At 45.2% G+C, this 12,052-nt stretch overlaps 1 protein-coding gene across 1 annotated transcript in view; it reads left to right on the plus strand.

Annotated features, from left to right (window-relative positions):
- Positions 1 to 647: 647 nt before the first annotated feature.
- The window catches only part of LOC146867868 (tumor necrosis factor receptor superfamily member 9-like), a 73,345-nt gene continuing 61,940 nt past the window's right edge, over positions 648 to 12,052 (plus strand). The window contains exon 1 of the mRNA XM_085608577.1: positions 648 to 875. The gene's annotated coding sequence lies outside the window, so the exon portion shown is untranslated. The remainder of the gene's footprint in view (positions 876 to 12,052) is intronic.

The following is a 12,052-nucleotide window of genomic DNA, read 5'->3' on the forward strand; positions in this document are numbered from 1 at the left end:
CCGGCCCACTTAAAACCCATACCCATTGCGAGCACGTGCATTCATTGCAACGGTTCTTTCATAAAATCACTCGCAAAATGAAACCACTACCGCCCTTCGGTGACCTGGCTCCGAAAAGCTTTGACAGTAACTGAGCTCAAGGGATTGCGTTTAAAACCACTTCCAATTAACCCCGCACTGCGCCCAACTGGTGACACTTATTTTCTGCTCCCCAGCCCCCCCACCCCCACTGGCCACGCAGAAACTCAGCCAACAAGGATGGTAATTGTTGTGGTCGTTGTTGGCCGCAGACTTTATTATGGTTACACACACACTGGTTATCCGTCACATTAGGGCTATTTGCGAGCTGCCATGTCTTTGGGTAAAAGCCCCCACCAACCAGTTCTGTTGTTAGTCCTTGGTGGTCCTCTTTTGTCCTCCGAAAAGCTTTTACAGTAACTGAGCTCAAGGGATTGCGTTTAAAACCACTTCCAATACACAGCTTGTGTGTGAGCTCACAGAAATGTGACATATCCCGAGCCTGGCTCTTCGCGTTGGGACATTCTAGGGGTTGTGTCGCACACTTTGGCGCTTTGCATAAGCGTACGCTGATGAGTGAGTGACCTTTGCTGGTATTCTAACCATTTGCGCTCCCCCGTCTCGCGTGAGGGGAATTTCCCACGGTGCTACCCGGTGCTCGCCCACTGTGGGGAGGTCCGCTCGTGTAGTTTTATTGGTTGTGTAACTGCAAGTACCGCAGACGCAGTGGCTTCTCGCTCAGACTGAGGTCTGACAGCTGAGAAGGCGAGTTGGGGCCGCCGAGGGAGACGAACCCAGAGATCACCTGAGGGCACAGCAGCCAGCGCCAGTCGTTGATCGGGGCGTGTATACCAGCGGTATGTCTTTTCCCATCACTTAAACAGCCCCATGTCTCCGAAAACAGTAAGTGTGTGATGGCTCGTTGTCCTGAAAATCAATTCAAAGCTACACGTGTTTGCTTCATGTGGGATTATTAGCGCCAAGCTTGACTCTTTGTTGACACGTCAAGGCACTAACGACGAGTTAGCGAGTAGGGTTAGGCGAGGCAGTTTGTTTTGTGCCGATTGGTATTTGAAAAGGTATGAGCATGTGTTGGGTAAGGTAGGTAGGGTGCTTTAAATGGGTCGGTACTGAGTATCTACACTTTTTTTTTTTTGGAGAGAAAGAGTACCTGCACTTCTCGGCAGAAATGCAATACTTTTAATTGGGGAGTACCCACACTTCTCCGAAACAAGCAAGTGCTCTGCTGTCTATTTTTCCATTCCAACCGCTGCCGGGGTAACTCGAGCCCTCCATCGTTCAAGGCTTGTTTCATCAGAGCGCTTTCCGAACACTTCTGCTACCAATGTACCTTGATAACACACGGAGGAAAAGCTGCAGGCTGACAGAAGGAGTGAAAGTGAAACGAATCTATCTTTAGAGTGTCAAGGTTGTTGCAGGCCATCACCAGAAGGGCGCGATTCGCATAACTCCTGCCGCTTGCATGCATGTCCCAGTCAAACCCCGAACAGGCACCTCTTTGAAGTGACAACACATTTTCTTGTGGGAAACTCCACGTTGTCACCTGACAGCTTGCATCACAGCCACTTCGTTAAATGTCAACGTGAGTCAAATGTGAATGTAAAAGTCCAGCTAGGTATATACTGCTTTAACATGTTTAGAGACCAGTTTTTGGACCCACAGCGACGACTTAGTCACAGGTCTTAGTATAATGGAAATAGCGCCAACCTGTTAATTTCTAACCACTTTAGAACGCTCTGCAGCTACACACACCCATCAAATTCAACTAGCATTGGCAAAGCCAATAGGCGTGATGTTTGTCTCCAGCCTTCTCACAATTTTTGTTTTGTTTTGTCATGGTTTTTGCAAAACCTTTTTTTATTTGGGAATATGCTGCACCCTCATCAATCTAAAAACACACATTTACTACAGACAAAATCGTTTTTTGGTGTAAAAAACCCACCGATTACCATAGTACTCCCTGGCACTGAAAGGAACTACTTGGGTGTGTGGACATGTCCCTTGTAAAGCATGCTGTAACTGGTAGTGAAGCCATCCAATGGCTGAAGTGGGCTGATACATTGCCCCGTAATGCATGCTGGCTAACACAGAACTAATCAGACTGGCATTGGCTGCACGTCTCTTGCCTTTGAGAAAGAAAGAAGGAAAGAGAAGGAAAGGAAAAGAAAGAAAGACTGAACGAGATAAGGAAGTAAGAAGGAGAGAGAAGGAAGGGAAGAAAGAGAGTAAGGGAGAAAGAAAGAGAAGCAAGGAGAAACAAAGAGTGAAGGAAAGAAATAATGAAATAGACAAGAATGAAAGAAGACCAGTGAATGAATAAAAGAAGGACAAAGAAATAAAGAACAAGAGATAGAATATATAATTTTTATTCAATCTTACCAAGTAGACCATAACAGATAAATACATTACAAAAATACACTATATTAAAAGCGCAGGTGATAATATACAAAACTTCTTAAAACATATTAAAACATGTTGGAACATACTGTAATTTGATACAATTCATAAAGTTCTTCACCAACGGGCAATGTTGTGCTGGATTTGTTCAGATACGGTGGCATCATACTATGAAACCCCTGGCATAGAGAGCAGTGGGCAACAAAGTTATCCGTAAGTACAAAACATGTTTACACCACGGCCTGGTGAAGGTCCTAGCAAGATTAAGGTGGCTCAGGTCCCTACAAGGACCCTTTTAATGGAAATTACAACAGCAAGCAGTACAACGAATCGTAAGTGTGTCACAAACCTTATGTCACAGTAGAGAAGAGTTCACAGGGTCTTGCTTGATTTCTCAAACTCCTTGGCTGAGAGAGTAAGAACATTCATGGCCTTTCATGCTAGTTCGTCCGGGATCCCTCCCAATAACTTGACTACAGCCGGTCAGGGCCCGCTTTAGGGCAGTGCGAATGGTGCGGCCGCACTGGGCATTGACCTGTGGAGGGGGGCGCTGTGACCTCTGGGGGGCGCTGTGTGTAGCAATATCCTATGAAATGAGAGATGTGGGGCACTTTTGCAGGTGGTAGTGAGAGAATCTGAGGAGGCGGTCAAGGGATGTGGGGGCGCCAAAAGTGATTGTCGCACCGGGCGCCACCAGCGCTAAAGCGGCCCTACACTCGGTCGACATGATTTTATTTGCAACTATCTTAAGGGTGGGTGTTGGAGTTTTTTCCTGAGTGATAGTAAGGCCGGACAGATGCATAACAAGTGCACCAATGCTTCGCTGCTATGTCTGCAGAGATCACACTCCGTGGTGGGCCAGTACTGTTTCCATGCAGGGGTTAAGTCCTTTGATGGAAAAACGCCCAGCCTGATTAGCATCAAGTGCTTCTTCTTAGACTCAGAAAGGTGTGCAGACAGGTACGGCTGAGGGCCCTATTCTGTATGTGAGGGCAAGACCACACACCTATGCTGTTTGCTCACCAAAGTTGCCTTGTCTGAGATAAACGAATAAAACGTGGATGCTTTATTTGTTGCTAATTTAAAACAAGAGTATTCCATTGTAGTGCGCCAAGCTTCTTCTAATAAATGTTCTGCTATGGACAGTTGTAGTATAGGGTACACAGATTTATTGGCGTACACTGGTAGGCCAAGGAGCTTTCATCTGCTGCCCTCATTCTCCAGTAGTATTTTATTAGGGCACCTTGTCTAGCCGGGTCCTGTTGATGTAGACCAAGCTCGAGCCTGATTTGAGCTTGCAAAATGTGTCGTGGAATCACAAACAATTTTTTGAAAGAAGGAAAGGAAGAAAGAGAAGGGGGGAGAAAGAAAGAAAGAGAAGCAAAGAGAATGAAGGAGAGAAGGAAAAAGTGAAGGAAAGAAGGAATGAAAAAGACAAGAATCAAAGAACACAATGGAATGAATAAAAGAAAGAACGAGAGAAGGAAAGAAAAAAATGAAAGAAAGAGAAAAAATAAAGAAGGCAAGAAAGAAGAAAAGAAAGAAAAAGAGCAAAAGAAGGAAAGAAATCAAGAATAATAGAAAGAAAAAAGGGGATAACATAATATAGAACACTTTCAAATGGACACAATCTGATGTGGTATGCTGTGAAATAGCATCAATCAGAAAAGCAAAACACTCCAATATGAACTTTATTTTAAAGTTCTATATAGCGAGAACTAGACCTGAAGACATCGGATATCAGAGCGCTTTACATGAGCACCAGTTTCGTTACAGATGGACACATTCATTTTTGTTAGGCACAGGGAGATTCATTGATTTGCCCAGAATCACAGGATGTTGAGCGTAGTTGCGGAGACTCAAACCTGGCTCCCCAGCTTCGAGGTCGACCGCTCTAGCCGTAAGGCTACATCCTAACTTACAACAGCATTGGCAGGAGATGGGATCTGATAAAGATAGAGAGGCACATTTACCAATATTTGGTGCAATGCAGCAAGACAACTTGCTTTCCTGAGTCCAATGGAGAGGGCAGGAATGAACCATATCTACTAAGATATGGTGTATTCCCTCTGTGCTGGCTCACTTGTGGCTGCCAAGGGCCAACGCATGCACCCTTGTGCCGTGGTGCAAGGGTGCCCGCATTACAGTCAGGATTTTTATTGTGCAGAAAAGGAAAACCTTCCTGCACAAAGACAATCCTCTGAGGCTTTTTCCTCTTTCTGTGCGTGCTGCAGAATGGAGCAGTTGTAGGAAGATGAAAAAACAAGGAGAAATAAACATAATTTTCCTTGTTGCACCTCCTGCGGGCAGGTGCACCATTTTGACACATTTCCAGGTATACTAGTGTTTAGTAAATCTGGCCATGCACCAGAAAACCATTGGTGGATACTTGGGAACACCCATCTTCCACCCATTGAATGGTTTGCCAGGGTAGAGTAAGCCAAGGCAGCAACTTGCGCTGCTTTGCGTCACTCAGGATTTACCTTGCCAGGCAGAGCCACGCAATGTGGCTCCCCCTGGCATAGTACATTTTACTTAAGGGCTTGTGTTGCCCTTGCGTATCACCTTAAAGAGCATCATGGCTCTTTAAATGCCAGTTAAAGGCTTGCATCACCCTGCATGGCACAAGGGCAACGCGAGACCGTAGTAAATCTGTCCCCAGATGTTTATGTCACACAGACACAGATTAGAAGAGGGAAGGACCACCTCCAGGATTTGGATGGAGCAGAGAAGAGAGAAATAGGAGTCCCTCTGAGTAAAAAAGGGGAGAGAGCTGAATCATAGATCTGTGCGTATAATGTTAAAGCAGCACATACTTAATTTTCAGAAATTTCTGGTAGACATTTCAGTCGGATTTGTAGATTCAGAACTCAAGTGATTGGGATTTGGCAAGAGGAATATGTCAGAGAGTTGAGCACCTGGTCCGCACACCTGTATGCAAGCAACTTATGGCTGGACAGCTTGGCATTTCATCTCTCCGACTCTGGTGAAAGGAGTACCGTTAAGTAAAAAAAACACTAATATTTTTTACCTAGGGGTACTTTGTGGTGTAGGATGCATAGATAAATAAGAAGCAAACAGTTTCCTCTGATCGTTCTCTTGAAAGGCTTATTTAACGGAATGTGAAGCACCACCACCACCACGACCACCCTCCTTATGGGCAGCGTGGGGGGTCAAGGCTGGCTTTGGCAGAAAAAATAATGATGTGTTTTCGAGATGAGGAGGAGGGGAATTTTTTGGGTCTGTCTGACTCTTTCTCAGGAAATGTCTCACTTCTTGTTTGAGTGATTAAGATCTAACTGTGTCATCGGGGATACGTCATAACCCTGGACCCCTAAAGCCATAGCTAAACAGCATAGCGCCATGTGAATAACTGCGTGCTCCTTGTATACTTCTCAGGCAGGCTGGAGTGACAAAAAATACAATTATTCAATGAGTAGATAAGTAAGTATCCACGTGAAAATAAACATTACCACAATTTTTAGGGTGTGGCATGAGAGGGCTTTAATTGTGTGGCAAGGCCCTGATGTTACTAACACATGCAGCACACAATATAACAAAGCACTATACAACATTGAGGGCCTTATTTATGAGCCCTTTTGACACATTTATGCTGCCATTGCTGCAGCGGTGTAAATAATGCTCTATATTTACAAAGTGACGCATCTAGGCAGATGCGTTACTTCATAAACCCCTGCGATCCATTATACCTTGCGTCAGACATAAATGTATGCAGGGTGGGCGTTCCCCCGCAAGAAAGGGGCATAGGAGTGGCGCAGTGAAATACTTCTAGGATGCCAATGCGTCAAAACCTTAGGCCTGCCTCATGGCAGGCATAAGGGTGATGCAGGTCCTTTCACATGGGGCTTGGCCCATGTGAAAGGACACACTGCTGGAGTTCCGTCTGTTTTTAGACACACCCCAGCACTGGGCCACTTTGGCGCCTACAGATACATCAGTAATACTGACGTATCTGTAACTCCTTGCGACATGATGCCCCGTACTGTAAATATGGCGCATCCATAGTGTCGCAAGGAGGGCGCTCTGAAAAGTGTTGCATCGCTGCTTTGTCACAGCGATGCAACACTTCTCATAAATAAGACCCTGAATATTCCAGTTTGCTTTTAGATGACAGTTTTGTGGATGGTTATATTTTTCACCAATTGGAGCTTAGAGCAGTGATTAGTTGAGTAGTTCTTTTATTTATTTATTTATTTGTGTTTATAGCATCATGTAGTCTTTATTAGTTGTGTGTGTGCTGCTTTCACTTGTGACAACAGGACAGCAGGGTGTGCAATGAATGAAAGTGGACATGGAGCCTGCATTCTATTCAGCTGCTTTCAGAGCAGCAGGGAGACTTGGACAGGGATTGGTCCCCTTCCTTTATGACAGAAACCAATCAGGAATGAGCTGATCTCTGGGTCCTATGTTCTTTCAGTCTGGTGGGAAGTTTGCACTGATTTACTGTGGTAAAGGGCAGAAAATCGGGATGAGGATTACTGATTCCTCTGGTAACTCCTCATTTCTCAGGGAACCCTAAAAATTCACCATATAAATGGTCGTTAATCCACCAGACTCCCTAGAACCTTCATATCAGTAACCACAGGAGGGATTTAGCAGCTGCATTACCAGCGCACTCCGAATAAGTCACTTACTGAGGCAATGGGAGCACACCGCAGAGGGGCTGCTATCATTTAAGGTGTTAGTACCGCCCCTTTTCAAAAGGGACAGCAGCTGAATGTCTCAACCTGGCCTCAGTGGTTTTACACTGTCAGGGTCAGAATCCCCCAAAAGAGTGATAGGTTCATAATGGAAGAGCGCTAGAACTTCTCCACAGCACTGGTGTTCTTTTAACTCTACAGCACCAGAATTTCACAGCAAGATTTCCATGATAATGCAGCACTGAGCGCTGTTTGCAGTCTCAGCAAAGAGGCCAATATCTGAAACAGCATGGAGCATGGACCCTCCTCTACATTCCTGAGGGGGTCTGATAGCTAATGGTAAGTTGTTTGCACGGTTGAGAGAGTGTAATCTTTTCTAATATACAGACTAGTTAAAATATGTAGAAGAAAGGCAAACTTATTTCTTATTCAGAGAACAGGTACAGTAGAGACATCCGCAGTGCAAGCCTCTCTGACTCATAAACACAGGTCAAGTACAGGTCCCAGAGCAGCAGTCTTCGCTTGGCTAGAATCGAGGGCTTTTGGCCTTGCCCTGTAAATAGGAATAATTCTGCCAAATGCAATATTGATTATTGAAGTATTATTATATGATGATTCAAGTTAAAGACATCAACCACAGTAATTCTTGACAAAGGACGGAAAGAGCGTGACTAATTCAAATACGACATTTGTGAGCCTGAATACGGAAACAAGTGACAGGGGTGTATCACACAGTCATTGTCTTGCTTTTGAAATTAGAAAGATTTACGTAAACCCTGAAGAAGTCCAGTGGGGCGAAACACGTTGGCTACAGGCGGCAGGATGTTTTTATGGAACTGTTGATAAATCAGTGATGACGAAGGAGACTGAGAATTCATGTTACATGATTGTAGATAGCTAAACAAGGAATGTCCTGTCCAATTTCTGTGAAGGAAAGTACAAGATAGTGCTGAGTCAATAGTGTATATGTAACCTTAACTCTATGGCAGGCGTGAGTAGTTCATCCTCTTGTACTCATTTATTTCTCGTCCAATTTAAGATAACTCTTTAATCGCAGCGCTATGGGTGCCAGATGCCATCAGTGGATAGAAAAGCTCTTGTGCCAGGCTTGGGCATTATGAGATTTGTGTTGCATTTGCAAACCATAGTACAGGCAACGGATCGGTACAGTGGAGCTTGCCTCAATGTGATGTGCCTAAAGATGCTCTTGGGCCATGTTGTCCTGCCCTTTTATTTCATTGTTTTCTGGTACTTTCTGTTTTATTAGACTGCAAATGCATATATACAAGTATCAAACGGCAAGACTAAAAAGCAAAAAAATATCCCCCAAAAAATCACTGGTTTAGTTTAGTGTTTCCTCTTGTGGCGTGCACTAGTTGACCAGCCACCTGGAGCATTTGCTGATTTTGACATTGATATACTTTTTACTTACATCTGCACGTCAATTACACAGCATTAGGTTAAGTTAGGGTTACCTATTGCTGACCAAGCCCTCCATTCTCAAAAAGTTTTATACTTCAACAAAGCGACAAAACAAAAACAAAAAATTCAGGTTCTTGAGAATTTTGACCTTAGTGTGTCACCTGCTCCCACCTTGGGACCTCTCTGACGTGGTTCAGGACTTACTGCATGGGGGGGACTGTGGGGAGGAGATGTAATTGAAGGAAGCACAGCAAGGTGAAAGGGAATTAAACAATTCTCTTTTGAAGCAGGCATCTTAGGGAGACTCTTGTCTTCAGCTCTAGGTGCCCATTTGTGTTAATGCGCCCTCCGTGGCTGCCATGTTCACAAGTACATAGAACAGGTCCTGATTGTGTATGATAAAGGAGAGTGAGCAGAGATCTCCTCCATGGAATCTTAGAATTGCACGAAGCACCCCTGTCTGCTCTCAGAGCCTCACTGCTGACCCCCAGATATCTTCATTACATCTTCTAGCCCTTGAATCCCCACTGTGACCCTAGGAAACCACCAGTCCCTTGCCTGATGCCTCAGAGCCCATCAGACAACGTCCAATAGCTCCAGACACCTTTCCCGACCTCTCATGGTGGCACCCTGCCAGCTTGCACTAAGATCTCCAGGCTACAGAGCCCCCAGTCTCCTGCATTTAGCATGCCACCAGGACAACTAATCTGCATCTCCTAGAATAGGATTCAACCATTGCTTCAAGGAAAAGTCAAACTATAGTCCTCTCCTCCAAGCACATGCACACGTACGCACACACACACACACATAATTGCATGCCATGTGTTACCAAAGAAAGATACTTGCATAGCAAAGATAGTATGTCTTCTGCGTAGCACTGCCTGTACCCTGCAAGGAGGTTACCACAGATGTTAAAGACATCCTTGTGTAACCTACAGACATCCTTGTGTAACCCCGAGCTCCCATCCAGATTGTGCACCTACTGCAAACATTTGCATGTGATGTGTGTGGCGCTGAAAAGAGAGAACCCAGGTCTGAGGCCAGAACCTGTACCCATGTCCTTTGCCCTTACATCCTACTTGATCGTGCTCCACCCCGTCTCTGGCATCAGTAATATGACTGCATTCCTTCCATGGACTCGTTGGCTGCACCCTTCTTCCGGACATATTTAATTTCACCCAGGCCAAAGGTTTGTGCTTTCACCTTTCATTGGTTAACCCTGCCAACATCACACAATAGCTGAAAATATAATGCCCAATCAACTTCTGAAGGCATTCACAGTACGTATTCTCTGTTATTCCCTTCTCCTCATGGGCGGAGTCCATTTGGTGTTCTTTGGTAGCTTAACCAGTCAGAGCATCGGCATGTGTAGGCTCCATGTACTACTCTCTTTATGGCTTATTAGTGCCTCCAGTAGGGTGGTTCTCTGTCACCTCCAAGTGTGCTCCATTGCTTGGGTGGAATGTAAATAATGGTCTTTGATGGCTTAGTAGTGCATATATTAGGGTGGTACCTTTGTCACTACCAGGTGGACTCCATTTACTACTTCCTTTTAGACTTAACAGTGTCTCAGTAGGATTGGTCCTTTGTCATACATGGGTGGACTCTATACTCGATCTAGCTGGCTCGGCCTCATGGGTGAACTCCTTAGGTGGATTAACATTATCTCGGCAGAGTTGGGCCTGTCTCTCCTGGGTGGATTCCATGTAGCCCTCTGTGGTCTAGCAGTGCCTCCAGCCAGGGTGGCCCCCCTGCCTTGCGGGTGGACTCCCGAGGTGCTTTAACCACCTCTCATCATAGTTATATCCCTCCAGGGTGGACTCCATGTTGTCCTCTGTGGTGTAACAGTGCCTCCAGGTGGGTTGCTCTTCACTGCCTCATGGGTGGACTTCCTAGCTAGTTTAATAGTATTTCATCAGAGTTAGTGTTATCTCTCCTTGGTGGACATCATGTGTTCCTTCCTTGGTGGTTTAACAGTTCCTCTAGTGGGCTGGTTCCCTGTGACTCATGGGTGAACACCCTAGGTGGTTGGCAAGTATCTCATGTCCTGTCTCACCTTGGTGGACTTCATGTGGTCTTCCCTCTGTTCTTTAACAGTCCCTTCAATGAGTTGGATCTTTTGAAGCTGAGGAATCTACTCCATGTAATCTGTTTGATCCCACTGATGCACTTCACAGCACTTTCTCCATCTGATATTGTTTACCATAAAGTTTGTAACTTCACTCATGACTGCATCTAGTCTCGCACTCCGCAGTACTCCATGCTTACGCACAACCACATTCAACGAGCCATCCTTACAACATATCTTCAATTCACATGTACCTCACCCAATATGTTCCATGTAGGCAACACACAACCATGACCCTATCAACCAGCGGGTGCCCAAGAACTGATGCAGATCAGAGTTACTCAGAACCTCCCAGGATTTCAACCCCCACCACCCGGCCACCCTCGGCTGGACGATGAGTGCTAGGGGTGGTGGAAGGGGGAGCGGTGCACTCCACAGTTTAAAGACCACTCTCCTACAGCCTTAGTTTGCATTTTTATTGTGACCTCATTACACTTGCTCCTACGTAGATCCATGATTTGGTCACTCACTAACGCCCACAGTTCTCTCTTTACTGCATAGAGTTTCAGTTCTCCACTCACCAGCCTGGAGTGTTTCTATTCCGTGGTCACGGGATGTGACTAATAGTATCCGTGGTCCTCTTTGATCTTGGTGTTTTCCTTTCCTCTTCTGGACTAGCTGTTCCTGCACTCTAACACATCTGCCTCCCCACAGCCACCCTTTTGCTCTAAGCAGACATTCTTAGAAATGATCTCCATCCTTCCCCGTGCATGTATGTCTATAGCGCCATTCTATCTAGGCAGCAAAGGAGCGCTATCCATTATGTGGGGCACTGGGAAACACCAAGACCATGTTATTGCACACATTGCTTTTCCTTTAGGCAAAGGGAGATTAAGTGATTTGCCCCGAACAGGGAAGCATCATTTTTCCGATGCGTGTCAACCTACATTGGGCTTCCAAAAAATTAATGCAAAACATCCCGGGGAGGTTGGAGAAGGAGCTGAGAATTGTCCATATCAATATTTGTAACATATGTAACTTATGATTCTCATCTAGTGTTCATGTATCTGGCCTTCGTGTATGGTGAAGCAAGAAGGGTGAATGATAGACTGCATAGGGTTATAGATGTTGTGTATACATACAAAGATATTACGTGATTGCAGTATGGCCTACGGTGGGAATATTTAGTGGACCGCGAGTATGGCAGTGTTTATTGTGCTGCTGTAAGTATGTACCAGTTTTGCCAATCACTCCAAGGGTGAATTGTTCCAGATACGCTGCGTGTTTGAGCCTGATTTCTGTGCCTTGCAACCCTTAAAGCAGTGGTAAATGGTACTGTCCGACCATTGGGGGGCCATTTTGTGGCAAGCCAAGTCTTCAATAACTCCCGAATTCCCGAGTGATTTTGATAGTTTCTCATTTACGGAAGAGGATATATCCAATAGTTTGCTGCCTGTACGAAGAA

Source organism: Triturus cristatus, chromosome 1_2 (assembly GCF_964204655.1).
Source record: "Triturus cristatus chromosome 1_2, aTriCri1.1, whole genome shotgun sequence".
Lineage (NCBI taxonomy): Eukaryota > Metazoa > Chordata > Amphibia > Caudata > Salamandridae > Triturus > Triturus cristatus.